The 16723-nt window shown below is 42.0% G+C and overlaps 1 long non-coding RNA gene across 2 annotated transcripts in view; it reads left to right on the top strand.

Moving 5' to 3' along the window:
- Positions 1-6461: 6461 nt before the first annotated feature.
- LOC139023869 (uncharacterized) overlaps positions 6462-16723 on the top strand; it is a 22300-nt gene continuing 12038 nt past the window's right edge. Inside the window, exons 1-2 of one of the 2 annotated variants that reach the window (XR_011475087.1) lie at positions 6462-6641; positions 13691-13843. This is a non-coding gene — a long non-coding RNA (uncharacterized lncRNA). The remainder of the gene's footprint in view (positions 6642-13690; positions 13844-16723) is intronic. The other variant, XR_011475086.1, reaches the window with a different exon arrangement.

Below are 16723 nucleotides of genomic sequence, written 5' to 3' on the forward strand. Positions count from 1 at the left end.
TGAAAGCTATGATCACTTGTTAAATCCACTTCAATCAGTGTTGATGAAGGCGAGGAGACAGGTTAAATAAGGATTTTTAAGCCTTGAGACAATATAGATATGGATTATGTATGTGTGCCATTCAGAGGGTAAATGGGCAAGACAAAAAATCTAAGTGCCTTTGAACGGCGTATGGTAGTAGGTGCCAGGTGCACTGGTTTGTGTGAAGAACTGCAATGCTGCTGGGTTTTCACTGTAACTAATGGTAACTAACAGTTTCCCATGTGTATCAAGAATAATCCACCACCCAAAGGACATCCAGTCCAACTTAAAACAAATGTGGGAAGCATTGGAGTCAACATGGGCCAGCATCCCTGTGGAACGCTTTGTAGAGTCCATGCCCCGACGAATTGAGGCTGTTCTGAGGGKAAAAGGGGGTGTGCAACTCAATAATAGGAAAGTGTTCGCAATGTTTTGTACAGACAGCGTGTATATGTATTTTTACATTCAAAATATACTATAGGTATTTCAAAACTGATAATCCAATTTTTTATCCATCAATTTATATTTAACATGTTTTTCATGTACAAATATTTAATTTAACACATTTTGAAAGTCAATGCATTGCTTTGTGCTATTACTGTACATTTCTGTACATGACTTTAGCCACTAGAGGTAGACAGTAGCCTACGCATGAAAACAACATTCAAATACTGCTTTACCCCATATATCAGCACCTCCATGTGTGTGTGTGTGTCACTGGATGCTGCTGAGGGGAGGACGACTCATAATGGCTGGAATGGAGTTGATGGAATGGTTTCAAACACAAACACGTGGTATCCACATGGTTCATACCAATCCAATGACTCCAWTCCAGCCATTATTATAAGGCGTCCTCCCCTCAGCAGCCTCCATTGGTGTGTGTGTGTGTATGTGTTGTTCAGGGTCAGATGGATGCATTCCCAAAGGGGTTTGGTGGTTCTCTCTGAGGGTTAAAATAGCCAGCATTTGCTGCTCCAACCCAGTGTAGGCATCTTAAGGAGTCTGGGAGAATCTAGATATAGAGTAGGAGAGAGATGAAGCCCATCTTTAGAATGGGAATGTCAGGTGTTAGTTGTGCAGAGGTGAGAACGAGTCAGGCGCAGGACACAGAACTGAGTAAAATAACAAACTTTACGCTGGGAAAATAATCAGGAAATAAATCCACGCAGGGATCACAAACCCTAACACAAAAGACCAACACAAACCAGGAACAATCACGCACAAAACATAATGAGAACTAGAGGGTTAAATAGGGAAATATGAATAACTTAATGGGAACCAGGTGTGTACACTCAAGACATAACAAATGGAAAACAGAAACATGGATTGGTGGAAGCTAGAAAGCCGGTGACAATGAGCGCCGAACGCCACCCGAACAAGGAGAGGCACCAACTTCGGCAGAAGTCGTGACAGGAAGAGACATCAAGCCCATAAGAGTTCCTGCTGTTTTGGGAGGAGTGGTACAATTTCACAGCAAATTGGTCTTTTACAATTTTCTCACCAAATACAGTATTGTGCAAAAGTTTTAGGCAGGTGTGAAAAAATGCTGTAAAGTAAGAATGCTTTCAAGAATAGACATATTAATAATTATATTTATCAATTAACAAAATGCAAAGTGAGTGGAACAGAAGAAAAATCTACATCAAATCAATATTTGGTGTGACCAAGCTTTGCCTTCGAAACAGCATCCATTCTTTTAGGTACACTTGCACACAGTTTTTGAAGGAACTCGGCAGGTATCTTGGAGAACTAACCACAGTTCTTCTGTTGATTTAGGCAGCCTCAGGTGCTTCTCTCTCTTCATGTAATCCCAGACAGACTTGATGATGTTGAGATGAGGGCTCTGTGGGGGCCATARCATCACGTCCAGGACTCCTTGTTCTTCTTTACACTGAAGATAGTTCTTAATGATTTTCACTGTATGTTTGGGGTCGTTGTCATGCTGCAGAATACATTTGGGGRCAATCAGATGCCTCCCTGATGGTATTGCATGATGGATAAGTATCTGCCTTTACTTATCAGCATTGAGGAGACCATTAATTCTGACCAAACCCCCAACTCCATTTGCAGAAATGCAGCCCCAGACTTGCAAGGAACCTCCACCATGCTTCACTGTTGCCTGCAGACACTCATTTGTGTACTGCTCTCCAGCCCTTCGGCGAACAAACTGCCTTCTGCTACAGCCAAATATTTCAAATTTTGACTCATCAGTCCAGAGCACCTGCTGCCATTTTTCTGCACCCCAGTTCCTGTGTTTTTGTGCATAGTTGAGTTTCTTGGCCTTGTGTCCACGTCGAGGTATGGCTTTTTGGCCGCAAGTCTTCCATGAAGGCCACTTCTGACCAGACTTCTCCGGACAGTAGATGGGTGTACCAGGGTCCCACTGTTCTCTGCCAATTCTGAGCTGATGGCACTGCTGGACATCTTCTGATTGCGAAGGGAAGTAAGCATGATGTGTCTTTCATCTGCTGCAGTAAGTTTCCTTGGTCGACCACTACGTCTACGGTCCTCAACGTTGGCCGTTTCTTTGTGCTTCTTCAAAAGAGCTTGGATAGCACATCTGGAAACCCCTGTCTGCCTTGACATTTCTGTCGGGGAGAGACCTTGCTGATGCAGTATACAGTGCCTTGCAAAATATTCACCCCCTTGACGTTTTTCCTATTTTGTTGCATTACAAACCGTAATTTAAATAGATTTTTATTTGGATTTCATGTCATGGACATACACAAAATAGTCCAAATTGGTGAAGTGAAATGAAAAAAATAACTTGTTTAAAAGAAAACGTAAAAGTGGTGCGTGCATATGTATTCACCCCCTTTGTTATGAAGCCCCTAAATAAGGTCTGGTGCAACCAATTCCCTTCAGAAGTCACATATTTAGTTAGATTGCACACAGGTGGACTTTATTTAAGTGTCACATGATCTGTCACATGATCTCAGTATATACAGTTGAAGATGGAAATTTACATACACTTAGGTCGGAGTCATTAAAACTTGTTTTTCAACCAAGTCGGTTAGGACATCTACTTTGTGCATGACACAAGTCATGTGTCATGATAGGCTAATTGACATCATTTGAGTCAATTGGAGGAGTACCTGTGGATGTATTTCAAGGCCTACCTTCAAACTCAGTGCCTCTTTGCTTGACAATTTGTAAGTCGCTCTGGATAAGAGCGTCTGCTAAATGACTTAAATGTAAAATTATGTGAAAATCAAAAGAAATCAGCCAATACCTCAAACACCTGAAGGTACCACGTTCATCTGTACAAACAATAGTACGCAAGTATAAAAACCATGGGACCACACAGCCATCATACCGCTCAGGAAGGAGACGCGTTCTGTCTCCTAGAGATTAACGTACTTTGGTGCGAAAAGTGCAAATCAATCCCAGAACAACAGCAAAGGACCTTGTGAAGATGCTGGAGGAAACAGGTACAAAAGTATCTATATCCACAGTAAAAGGAGTCCTATATCGACATAACCTGAAAGGCCGCTCAGCAAGGAAGAAGCCAGTGCTCCAAAACCGCCATAAAAAAAGCCAGACTACAGTTTGCAACTGCACATGAGGACAAAAATCGTACATTTTGGAGAAATGTCCTCTGGTCTGATGAAACAAAAATATAATTGTTTGGCCATAATGACCATTTTTATGTTTGGATGAAAAAGGGAGAGGCTTGCAAGCCAAAGAACACCATCAAAAACCGTGAAGCACGGGGGTGGCAGCATCATGTTGTGGGGGTGCTTTGTTGCAGGAGGGACTGGTGCACTTCACAAAATAGATGGCATCACGAGGAAGGAAAATTATGTGGATATATTGAAGTAACATCTTAAAATAAAGTGCTGATCCTAACTGACTTAAGACAGGGAATTTTTGATAGGATTAAATGTCAGGAATTGTGAAAAATTGAGTTTAAATGTATTTGGCTAAGGTGTATGTTAACTTCCGACTTCAACTGTATACACCTGTTCTGAAAGGACCCAGAGTCTGACACACCACTAAGCAATGGGCACCACAAGCAAGCGACACCATGAAGACCAAGGAGCTCTTCAAACAGGTTAGGGACAAAGTTGTGGAGAAGTACAGATAAGGGTTGGGTTKTAAAAAATATCGGAAACTTTGAACATCCCACGGAGCACCATTAAATCCATTATTAAAAAATTTAAAGAATATGGCACCACAACAATCCTGCCAAGGGAGGCAGATCTCACAGACCCACCAAATCTCACAGACCAGGCAAGGAAGGCATTAATCAGAGAGGCAACAAAGAGACCAAAGATAACCCTGAAGGAGCTGCAAAGCTCCACAGCGGAGATGGGAGTATCTGTCCATAGGAACACTTTAAGCCATACACTCCACAGAACTGGGCTTTACGGAAGAGAGGCCATTGCTTAAAGAAAGAAATAAGCAAACACGTTTGGTATTCGCCAAAAGGCATGTGGGAGACTCCCCAAACATATGAAAGGAGGTACTCTGGTCAGACGAGACTAAAATGGAGCTTTGCGGCCAGCTAGGAAAAAGCTATGTCTGGCACAAACCCAACACCTCACATCACCCCAAGAACACCACCCCCACAGTGAAGCATGGTGGTGGCAGCATCATGTMGGGATATTTTTCATCGGCAGGGACTGGGCAGCTGGTCAGAATTGAAGGAATGATGGATGGCGCTAAATACAAGGAAATTCTTGAGGGAAACCTGTTTCAGTCTTCCAGAGATTTGAGACTGGGACGGAGGTTCACATTCCAGCAGGACAATGACCCTAAGCATACTGCTAAAGCAACACTCAAGTGGTTTAAGGGGACACGTTTARATGTCTTGGAATGGTCTAGTCAAAGCCCAGACCTCAATCCAATTGAGAATCTGTGGTATGACTTAAAGATGGCTGTACACCAGCAGGAGCTGTAGCAGTTTTGCCTTGAAGAATGTGCAAAAATCCCAGTGGCTAGATGTGCCAAGCTTATAGAGACATATCCCAAGAGACTTGCAGCTGTAATTGCTGCAAAAGGTGACTCTAGAAAATATTGACTTTGGGGTGGTGAATAGTTATGCACGCTCAAGTTCTGTTTTTTTGTCTTATTTCTTGTTTGTTTCACAAGAAAAAATATTTTGCATCTTCAAAGTGGTAGGCATGTTGTGTAAATCAAATGATACAAACCCCCAAATAGTCTATTTCAATTCCAGGTTGTAAGGCAACAAAATAGGAAAAATGCCAAGGGGGGGGGGGTGAATACTACCTTGTGTCTTGTTGCTGTGCTCAGTCTTTCCATGTTGTATGACTTTTGACAGTAAACTGTCTTCAGCAACCTCACCTTGTAAGCTGATCCTCACCCAGTTTTATTCCTCCTACATCCATGTTTCTGTTTCAGTTAATGATTGTGTTTCAACCTACATATTGAATTGATGATCATTAGCACCTGTGTGGTATAATCATACACCTGACTATATGCTTACACAATCCCTGACTTTGTGCAAGTGTACCTACAAGAATTGATGCTGTTTTGAAGGCAAACAGTGGTCACACCAAATATGGATTTGATTTAGATTTTTCTACTGTTCACTCACTTTGCATTTAGTTAATTTAATATTTATTTAACTAGGCAAATCAGTTAAGAACAAATTCTTATTTACAATGATGAGTGGGTTAAGTGCCTTGTTCAGGGGCAGAATGACAGATCCTTACCTTGTCAGCTCGGGGATTCAATCTAGCAACCTTCCGGTTACTGGCCCAATGCTCTAACCACTAGACTACCATATAATCRATTAATATGTCGATTTTTTAAAGCATTCTTACTTTACAGCATTTTTTCACACCTGCCTAAAACTTTTGCACAATACTGTATATCTGTACCCATTTGCACCCTTGAATATTATTACATCCATCCAGTTTTATCTTTCAAAAAATAAGTATGAATATAACCATAAATAATATCTAAGAAAGTCAATAAACAGCCTCAAAATGTAATATAGGAAGTAGGCCAAGCTTATTAATAATTTCCATGCTTGTAATCTGCTGCCTTGAGGTTGACTGCCTCCTTTAACCTACTAGATGAATGCCTGAAATGTCAGATATAGTATCATCAAAATGATCCATGGAGCAGCAGGACATGACTAAAATACTTTTCATTTGACTGCCTCTAATTTGAACATGGCTGGGCTGCAAACTGCAGGGCAGTTACTTTTATGACGTACCCAGGGAACTTCCACTGGAACTTTTTAGGTGGTGTGACACTGCCCTCAACTGTGTTGCTTTTCTATAGTAATGTTTTGTCTGTTGAAATCAAACAACAAGGTCTGTGTGTACATCTTATATTTACATTTGAGACACATTCTGAACACATTGACATTTGTAATACATACAATTTCACTAAATATTTCTCATATTTGCGCATGAATGCGAAATTGTTGAGGTGTTCATCATGTCTGTTACTGTTCCATGGGGCCACTGGTTCAAATTCTCGCTAAGCAAGGAGGTTGCCCGTGAAACTACATGTTCCATAATGCTTCGCTTCCAAGATGACCAAATACAGACGGACCCAGCGCTTTGACAGCTCGAAGTCCGGATGAAAAGTTCCTGTCAAGTTTGCCGACAACGACCTTGAAGAACTTGGATAAAAGCAAATGCGTAAGTCTCTATAAACTTGTTATCGTATGTCACAGTATTATCTGTTGATAGTTGCATTTTGGTAATTATCTTCTAAACAAAGAAAAGGGTGACCAACTTGATGAAGCGAAGTTTCCATAGGCTCGCTCACATTGGGTGGGATCAAGTGGTAGGATCCCTGCCCTTTTGTTGTCGGTGGAAATGKAAAACGCCCGTGCTCTTTGAAAATGTTCTCAAAATAAACTTTATCTCAAAAAAGTAGGACACATTAACTAATTGTACACGACTGTCACCCTTTTCAGTTGCAGCATAGAGAAGTAATTATCAGCAGAAAAGATGAAGAGAGATGTAACGTTAGCTAGTCAACTGGAAAATTGGCTGAGGCAAATCGGATCGTATCACGACAACATGATCTAATCTTTGTTAGGCCTAATTGACAAATGAATCACACCCATCCAGTTGCCGACAATTCAAGTCGATAATTAACATTTCCTTTTGACCCCAAACATGTCAATCTTTAGTTTACATGCAATTGATTCATTGTGGACGACAAATTACAACGGGATATAGGCAGAGGCCAGGTAAATATTGAATAGGATAGTCTACAAACAGGACTTGCCATGTTTCTGTTTGCAACATTGTTTCTGTTTGCGACACCATTTTTGCAATGTTTCAAACAAACAGTAACGTTTGTCTTTGAAAATCCCCTACCGGTATAATTGTGGTAGGCTACAATTTTATGAGTACTGTCAATGTGTTCTGTAGTGGTGTTTTCGTACCAGTCCTCTGTCAATGTGGTAATGTGGCCATGTTTTGAAAACATTTATCAAAATAGGTGTATATGGCCCTATTCTGTCATCTACTGCATATTGATATTGTTAAACAACTGATGTTAGTCTTTGGAACTATCCAACACACCCTTGACACTGACTATACCAACCCTACATATTGATGGGTGTTTGCAATATACTTTAGCACCTCGATACAGATACAATCAAGCGAGTTACTGCATGTCAGATCCAGTCACCTCACTCTTTGAACGTCATAGTCACTGTTGCCTAGGCTGTGTTGACTGCATCCTGTTATATTAGTTCGGAAACACAGCAGGAGGTGGCGCTATCACCACCCTTTTTGATGACCAAATAGAAATGTCCTTATATGGCAGCCCTTATTACTCCGAGCTGTAACTTAGAACATGCCTTTTCTAAGTTGTGATACTTTTCCATGAATAGCCTAACAGTTCATGACCAGCCAAATGGTCACAGATCTATGATGTATTCACGCCTTTCATATTCAGTGCATTCCTTTATTGCCCATTGTCTGATGTTGGCCTACCATATGCCATCCGCATATAGCCGAAGTGTCCTAGTTTCCCGGTTAGTTTAATTGTCAAACTACAATGGACAATTGTTTCTAAAACCTGTAAGCCAGATTTAGAGAGCATTTTGGGACCAAACAACATGAGCTAAGTTTATCTTGGTTGGTTGCACGTCACTGGTTTGATTATGATCATATTTGAGCATTATTGTTTGTTAATCAGTCATCTTCTACTTTAGAAAAACAGATTCATTATAATAGCTGTAGGTAATAGATGTTGAACTGTAGCGTAATAAACTAGTGCATGAGTAAGGCATTTGATTTGGCAGCCGTGTGTAAAGCAGAAAGTGAGATGTCTGATTTGACTGACGCAAATGAATGGCTCTAATCAGAGCACCAGACGGAGGCAGATAGTATGACAGAGAGAGAGGGAGGGATCATTCCCTGCAGCTGCAATATGACAGGGTGTACAAGTGCAGACTCCACAGACACGGTCTCCCACTCTCAGTTCTCAATTCTCAGACACGAGTCTCACGTACCAGTGAAGCCTGTGATCTACACACATCACACCACCACACACAACACACAACTCGAGCACACTGAGCGAACACTTATGGTCCTGTCACATCACACTAACGCTCCTCTTTTCGTGCCATCTCCATAAACTAATCCATAATATCCACCTCCCTCGGGTTCACCCTCCCTCAATCACTCTCTCGCTGCTCTCTAAGTAGCGTACAAGTAGACCAATAGCTGCTCGTGTCCTTTTGGTAGCGGCAACTGGAGAGGGCTATCATTTTGGGATAGGAATGTGACTTTGAGTCCTATTTTTATTTTTATTTGTGTTTATTCCTCCTTGGTTCTTTTTGTTTTGTTGTTTTTTTTTTTTTTTTTTTTATCTTTTGTTTTTTGTTTGTTTTCTATTTTGAGCTGGGTCACTCACTCTGTAGTGAGAGACTGTCCCTAGCAACTGGGTAACTGCGTCCAATCAATGAGCCCAAGGAATTATGTCTCCGTAAGCAGCAGAGCAAGGCAAGTAACTGTCATTTACAACAGTAACGTGATATACTCAGATTGCATGAATCACAGTCAATCGAATAAACTCTTAATGTTTATTAGCATTATTAGCAATAACCCGTCTTCCGTCCCTATGCTTGCCCGTAACGTTAGCCCTATGACATCCAGGTTGTATGGAACTGGCCTAATGTATAAATCCTAGAAGTACGAAGTCCCGGCTTGTTTGTACATGGATGGATCTATGCCATAACATGTGTGTTGTTTGTGATTATCTCTCACTTTATCTCCCTCTTGTGGAAACCCAGAAAACTATCATGGTAAAGTCTGCAAATAACGATAATATGGGGCGACAGACTCAGAACAAAGACGTCGATGGGGTCTGAAAACTAAGAGGGGTATGTTGTGGTTGGTGTTCCTGGGTAGTGTGGGTAGTGTTGGGCTGTGGCTGTGGTTGGTGGGGTGTTTTGATTGTGTGTGTTGCGAAGGTTGTGGTGTTGTGGTGTGTGCTTATAGGTGAGGTGATAGTGTGGATGGAGTAGGGGCGTTGTGGTTGTGTTGGTGGGTGGTGGTGTGGTGTGGGTGTGTTGGTGTGCACGGTGTTAGGTTGGTGTTGGCTTTCGTGTGGTTGTGGTTGTTTTATGTGGTGTGTGGACTTCACAGTATGCTTTCAGTCTAATGAAAACATTGCAAACATTGACCAGAAGCACAGTAAAGAGGTCTGTCATTTTGAAGATCATAGAGGTTCACTTCATAGCTGATGTATTGTTTTGTCATATGTGTATTGTTGGCCTTACCTAGGTTGTGTAAGAGCCAGTCAAAAGGCCTTCAGAAGGACTATAGGCCTGTTGAACCACAGGTTGATTTGGTTGTAGGCCTGTTGAACCACAGTACTTGCAAAATGGGGTTAACATATACCAAGATACTATATTTCACAAACTGATGCTGTGGTTGTACTTTATCAAGCTGGTTTGATGTTATTATGATGGTATGGTTTATCTATCCTAAGGTTGTGGCTATGTTATTATAATGGTCAATGAGTCTAGCTAAAGTTTGTGTCCCTTGTTTATTATAATGGCAGGAGTCCCTGCTAATTTGTTGGCTTATGTTATTATAAATGGCAGGAGTTGGCTAATTTGTATGGCTGTGTTATAATAATGGCACGATCTGCTAATGTTGTGTCTATACGAATGCATGCCATCTGTTCTCTTGACTTGGGAGGCCTATATGGAAAATATTCAATATATAGAAGTATAGGGAAATATGTGTGTGAGAGGGCAAATGTCTGAAAGGATTTATAGTTTACCAGGCATGCTATGACTGACAAACAACTGAAGGAGCTTTTGGCCAGACAGAGCAGATGTGGTTGGCAACCATTACAGAACGTGTGTGTGTGTGTGTGTGCGCAACACATTCATTTGTACTTGTGTGGGGCCACTTTAAGTTGATTATCGACCTGTGACAACTGCCTTGTGAGCTGGCACAGTGGTTTCAATTTGTAATACCGTCTTCCTACTAAAAACGTCGAGAGAATGTAACACGGTGTAGTCGTCCAAGGTATTTGTGCAGAGTCAAGTTAGCATGAGTCTGATTGCATGTTGTGTGAAAGTCTCTATTTTAGCCACGTTGTAACTGCAGCAAATCACACTAGCGCAGACCAAATGTGTGCATGATAAAGAATACAGTGTGTGCATGATAAAGAATACAGTGTGTGCATGATAAAGAATACAGTGTGTGCATTGGCGTTCCCAACTACCCAAACCATCAGTGTACTCGCTTCAAATACAACCATATGGCTAAAATAGCAAAAATCTCTGTCTGTTAGCATATTAGAGGTAGAATGCCACTCTGTTAAGCTTGAATGGTCCTACTTGTCTTCTTAATGCCGAGTTGTGAATGACATTACATTGATGAGAATTACCACTTGACAGACATAATGATGACAGTGTGCGACTCTCAACCCTTCAACCCCTCATCACTTGTAGCTTGTGTTCACAGACTCTTGTCTCTAGCTACAGGGTGTGCAGGGTTTTGTTGCAGCCCAACACTTAAGTCAACTAATTCCACTGATCAGGGGTTTTATGAGTAGTAGATTGGTCCGGTCACGTCAGTGGGTATGTTAGAGCTGGGCTGGAACAAAAGCCTGCACACCCTTTAGTGTATTAGGTCTGTAGGAGCAGGGCTAGTGACCTCTGGTCTACACAGAGATTCAGCTGAGACCGAGAGTGTGTTGGTATTTAGGTTTAGGTATTTAAGGCCACTTTCTATTCAAACAAACAGTAACGCTTTTTTGTCACATATGATGGAACAATCCCGTGACCGGTACGTGAGTGCGGGCTACAAGCACACAGTTCATAGCTAACATGTCGGTAGGGTAGCCCCAATGTCCCCCTACAATTTTATGGGGAGTTACTTCGGCGAATGTGTTCTGTAGTGGTGTTTTTCGTACAGTGCCTACTGTCAATGTTGGGTAATGTGGCCCTGTTTTGAAAACATTTATCCCAATAGGTGTAATATGGCCCTAATTTCTGTCGAGCTACGTACGGCATATTAGATTGAGTTGTTCTTAACACCACACTGCATTGTTGTTTCCCTTTGGGAAACTACTCCAAGTACACCTCTAGAGATGCAGCTGAATATAGGCAACCCTAGCATATTGATGGGTGTGGTGCGCATTAGCTTAGCCACCCCTCAGGGCAGAGAATGCCGCCCCTACAACCTCGGATACCAGATATACCCAATCAACGCAGTTCTCGGCCCATATGTCAATCCCAGTCACCTCACCTTGAACGTCATAAGTCACTGTTGCCTAGGCTGTGTTGACTGCATCCTGTTAACCAGGGCTTCGTGTCTCAGGCAGACACAGAGAGAGGTGGCGCTAATCACCACCCTTGTTTTGATGAACCAGAAACGATAGAACGTTCTTATAACTGGCAGCCACTTATTAGGACTCCGCCCGAAGCTGTAGAGGATTAGAAAACTTCCTTTTCTAAGTTGTCGATAACTTTTCCATGACTAGCCTAACGTAAAAATACTATGGACGCAGCAAATGGGTACCAAGTGCATCTATGAGTGTATTGAAGGCCTTCGCATATTCAGGTGAGCTGCATTCTCTTCTATTCTGCTCCTATGGTCTGACTGGTATAGGCTGACTAATCCAATATGCCATACCTCGCATATCATACACATGAGTGTCTGTGTCAATCCACCGGTTAGTTTTAAAATCTATGTTCAATCGTACATTAGGCACTGATCGTTTTCTAAAACCTGTAAGCAGATTTAAGAGAGCATTTGGGAACCAAACAACATGAGCCTAACATATTTCTTAGGTAATGGTTGCACGTCACTATAGCCGTCAATTTTGAATTAAATATATCAGCATATTTTTGTGAGACATTATTTTAAGAGTATCTGTTTAATCATCTCTTCTACTTTAGAAAACAGATATTCATTATATAGCTGTAGGGTAATAGATTTGAACTGTAGGCGTAATACAACTGTGCATGAGTAAGCATTTGATTTGGCAAGCCACGTGGTGTAAACAGCAAAAGTGAGAATGTCTGATTGTACTGAACGCAAACTGAACTCGCTCACGTATTAAACTACCAGCAGCAACCAGACGGTACGTACATTGTCACTCTAGATATGATTTTGATACTAAAGAGATGGAGGGCTTTATATTGAGTTTAAACCGTTGTAAGGTGTGAAAGAGGTTGTATTTTGTTAGTGTACAACTTCAAACATGGGCCATTCTCGTATAAGTAGTCAGGTGGTGGCCTTCACATTTCAAGCAGAAACCGTTAGTGCTTTTAATAAAACTCTGGGTATCAGATTTTGCGAAGCGTTAAGCTGCAACTTCCCTTATTTGGTGAGGTTTATCTCGGTAAGTTTATAGCTTTTCAATTTTGTTTTTGTATTCCTCGTCATAACGAAATTATAGATTTGTGTGCCCAGTTTTTGTTTTGAGGTCACACATATCTCGGTTCCATTTTGCCCGCCCTCTGGGTCGTCTCTCCCTTTTCCGGGCAGCAGTATGGTCCAGGGCTTTACCGGGCAGCAGTATGTTCCAGGCATGGCTGACCCTCCGCTCCTGGTCAGGGACCCCTACCTCTGGGGCAGCCCATGCAGTACACAACCACACAGGGGCCTGTGGCCCCCAGTGCTCAGCCAACTCCTCCCTCCTATCAGGGGCCGCCCCCACACAGATGCCCATAAAGCCAGCAGGGAAACTGGGCCAGTACCCCCAGGACCAGCCAATCCAAGGACAGTGCTACAAGGTAATGCTACTCTGTCTAGTGCATATCTGTCAACCCTATTCCTGTCACTACTATCTGTTACAGCTGAGTCGCGCGGACCTGTGCTCGCTTTTACACTACCCTCCTCGACATCACTGCATGATGACTGTATGCCCCTGCTGGCTACTGTAATAATACCAAACTAGAAGTCCAGGTAACAACCAGTGTTGTGCGATTTCCTTTCCGGAGTGCTTATTTTCCCCCTTTTCCTTTGTCCTGCAGCTGCAATATGACAGGGTGTACAAGTGCAGACTCACAGACGGTCTTCCACTCTCATTCTCACACACACACACACCACACAACACCACACACACACACACACACACACACACACACACTTTGTCTGTCACACACACCCTCTCTTTCTGTCCCTCCCCAGCTCTCCATTATAACCCCACTCCTCCCGCCTTCCCTCCTCACTCACTCTCTCTCTCTCTCCCTAAGGTAGCTGACAAGAGAAGCAGCAGCTGTAGAGGCCATTGGTTTTTGACTCGGGCTCACTCACTCTGTAGGAGAGACTGTCCTAGCAACTGTACCTGCGTCCAATCAATGCAAGGATACTCCTAGCAGCACAGGAAGTAACTGTCATTTACAACAGTAAGTGATATACTCAGTTAGTCAATCAATCGAATAACCTAATGTTATTAGCATTATTAGCATACCGTCTCTGTGTCTATGCTGCTGTAGTTAGCCTCTGACTCCGTTTGCGTTCATTATCCCTGAGAGAGCCGGCACAGAGGACTTTGTGTTTGTTCTTCTCCCCTCCCTGCAACTTTGTAATGTCAATACATTTGGGGCAGACTAACAAATTGACTGGAAACTAGAGATTTACATTTACATTTAAGTCATTTAGCAGACGCTCTTATCAGATGTGCGTGTGTGTGTGGTGTGTGTGTGGTTGTGTGTGTGTGTGTGTGTGTGTGATAGAGATGTGTGTGTATTTCAGTATGCTTTCAGTCTAATGAAAACATTGCAAACATTGACCAGAAGTACAGTAAAGAGGTCTGTTATTTTGAAGATCATAGAGGCTTAGGTTCACTTCATAGCTGATGTATTGTTTTGTCATATGTGTATTGTTGGCCTTACCTAGGTTGTGTAAGAGCCAGTCAAAAGGCCTTCAGAAGGACTATAGGCCTGTTGAACCACAGGTTGATTTGGTTGTAGGCCTGTTGAACCACAGTACTTGCAAAATGGGGTTAACATATACCAAGATACGATATTTCACAAACTGATGCTGTGGTTGTACTTTATCAACTGTTTAGATGTTATTATGATGGTATGGTTTTACTATCCTAGGTTGTGGCTATGTTATTATAATGGTATGAGTTGCTAAGTTGTGGCTATGTTATTATAATGGCAGGAGTTAGCTAATGTTGTGCTATGTTATTATAATGGCAGGAGTTGGCTAATGTTGTGGCTGTGTTATTATATATGGCACGAGTCTGCTAATGTTGTGGCTATGTTATTATAATGGCATGAGTTAGCTAATGTTGTGTCTATACGAATGCATGCCATCTGTTCTCTTGACTTGGGAGGCCTATATGGAAAATATTCAATATATAGAAGTATAGGGAAATATGTGTGTGAGAGGGCAAATGTCTGAAAGGATTTATAGTTTACCAGGCATGCTATGACTGACAAACAACTGAAGGAGCTTTTTGGCCAGACAGAGCAGATGTGGTTGGCAACCATTACGAAACGTGTGTGTGTGTGTGTGTGCGCAACACATTCATTTGTACTTGTGTGGGGCCACTTTAAGTTGATTATCGACCTGTGACAACTGCCTTGTGAGCTGGCACAGTGGTTTCAATTTGTAATACCGTCTTCCTACTAAAAACGTCGAGAGAAATGTAACACGGTTAGTCGTCCAAGGTATTTGTGCAGAGTCAAGTTAGCATGAGTCTGATTGCATGTTGTGTGAAAGTCTATTTTAGCCACGTTGTAACTGCAGCAAATCACACTAGCGCAGACCAAATGTGTGCATGATAAAGAATACAGTGTGTGCATGATAAAGAATACAGTGTGTGCATTGGCGTTCCCAACTACCCAAACCATCAGTGTACTCGCTTCAAATACAACCATATAGCATATTAGAGGTAGAATGCCACTCTGTTAAGCTTGAATGGTCCTACTTGTCTTCTTAATGCCGAGTTGTGAATGACATTACATTGATGAGAATTACCACTTGACAGACATAATGATGACAGTGTGCGACTCTCAACCCTTCAACCCCTCATCACTTGTAGCTTGTGTTCACAGACTCTTGTCTCTAGCTACAGGGTGTGCAGGTTTTTGTTGCAGCCCAACACTTAAGTCAACTAATTCCACTGATCAGGGGTTTTATGAGTAGTAGATTGGTCCGGTCACGTCAGTGGGTATGTTAGAGCTGGGCTGGAACAAAAGCCTGCACACCCTTTAGTGTATTAGGTCTGTAGGAGCAGGGCTAGTGACCTCTGGTCTACACAGAGATTCACCTGAGACCGAGAGTGTGTTGGTATTTAGGTTTAGGTTATTTAAGGCCACTTTCTATTCACACCATAGTTGGAGTCCAGATATAGCTGCTCCAGTTGTCTGGGTGACTAGTGGGTTTGAAGAATAACCAGTATCTGTCCAAGTAAAGGTTCTTCTGATACAGTGCTATTGTCTCTCCTCCTCTCTCTCTCCTTCTGTCTTTGTCCACTTTCCCATGCCCTATACCTGCCTCTGTATCATAGCTGTATTCATTAGCTTGGAACAAATCTTCTGGATAGAGGTCATTTTAAAGATCTATGCTGGTGTCTGTGTACTATTTCTAGAAATACTACTATTTCTCTCTCTCATCCACACTCCGTTTTTGTCTTTCTCTCGTACTATACCAAGTGTTTCCTCATTTGCTTTGTGGAGCGTTATCGCTCACTCATATCCTGCTTTTGTCATGACTCATGACAGGCTTGGTGATTTGCATTTTGCCTTAGTTTGTACTGATCAAGGCCCTGCTCCTATGATCATGTCAATAGTCCCTGTGGCTTCATCTCTGTAGATCCAGAGGCTTCAACGTTTGTCCAGACTTTGGTTTTGTCTGTACCATCCATATGAACTAAAAAGACAAACAGGCGTAATAACAGATGGCATATAAACATCATAAGTCATTTTTAAAGTATCCAAATAGTGCGTGTTGTTAGATAGGCAGAACTATGAGAATACTGAAACGTCACAGTGGAAATGCACAAACAATGATCTTCAAATGCTTTGTCCTACTCCTTTCCCCTCTATTCCTGTACCAGAGTTAAAACTATATACATTTAAGAGACGCCACACTTTTATCAGTGAGGTGGTTGATAGACTGGGTCTTTATGGGAAATAGTACAATGAGGAAGTTAATGGTTAACCGAACAGTGTCCCAGTTTGAGTTAATGGAGATTGCAATGTTTGGGGTAGAGGTCGACCGATTTATGATTTTTTTCAACTCCGATACCGATTATTTTAACTTAATATAAT

The sequence above is a fragment of the Salvelinus sp. IW2-2015 genome, unplaced genomic scaffold, assembly GCF_002910315.2.
Source record: "Salvelinus sp. IW2-2015 unplaced genomic scaffold, ASM291031v2 Un_scaffold19, whole genome shotgun sequence".
Classification (NCBI taxonomy): Eukaryota; Metazoa; Chordata; class Actinopteri; order Salmoniformes; family Salmonidae; genus Salvelinus; species Salvelinus sp. IW2-2015.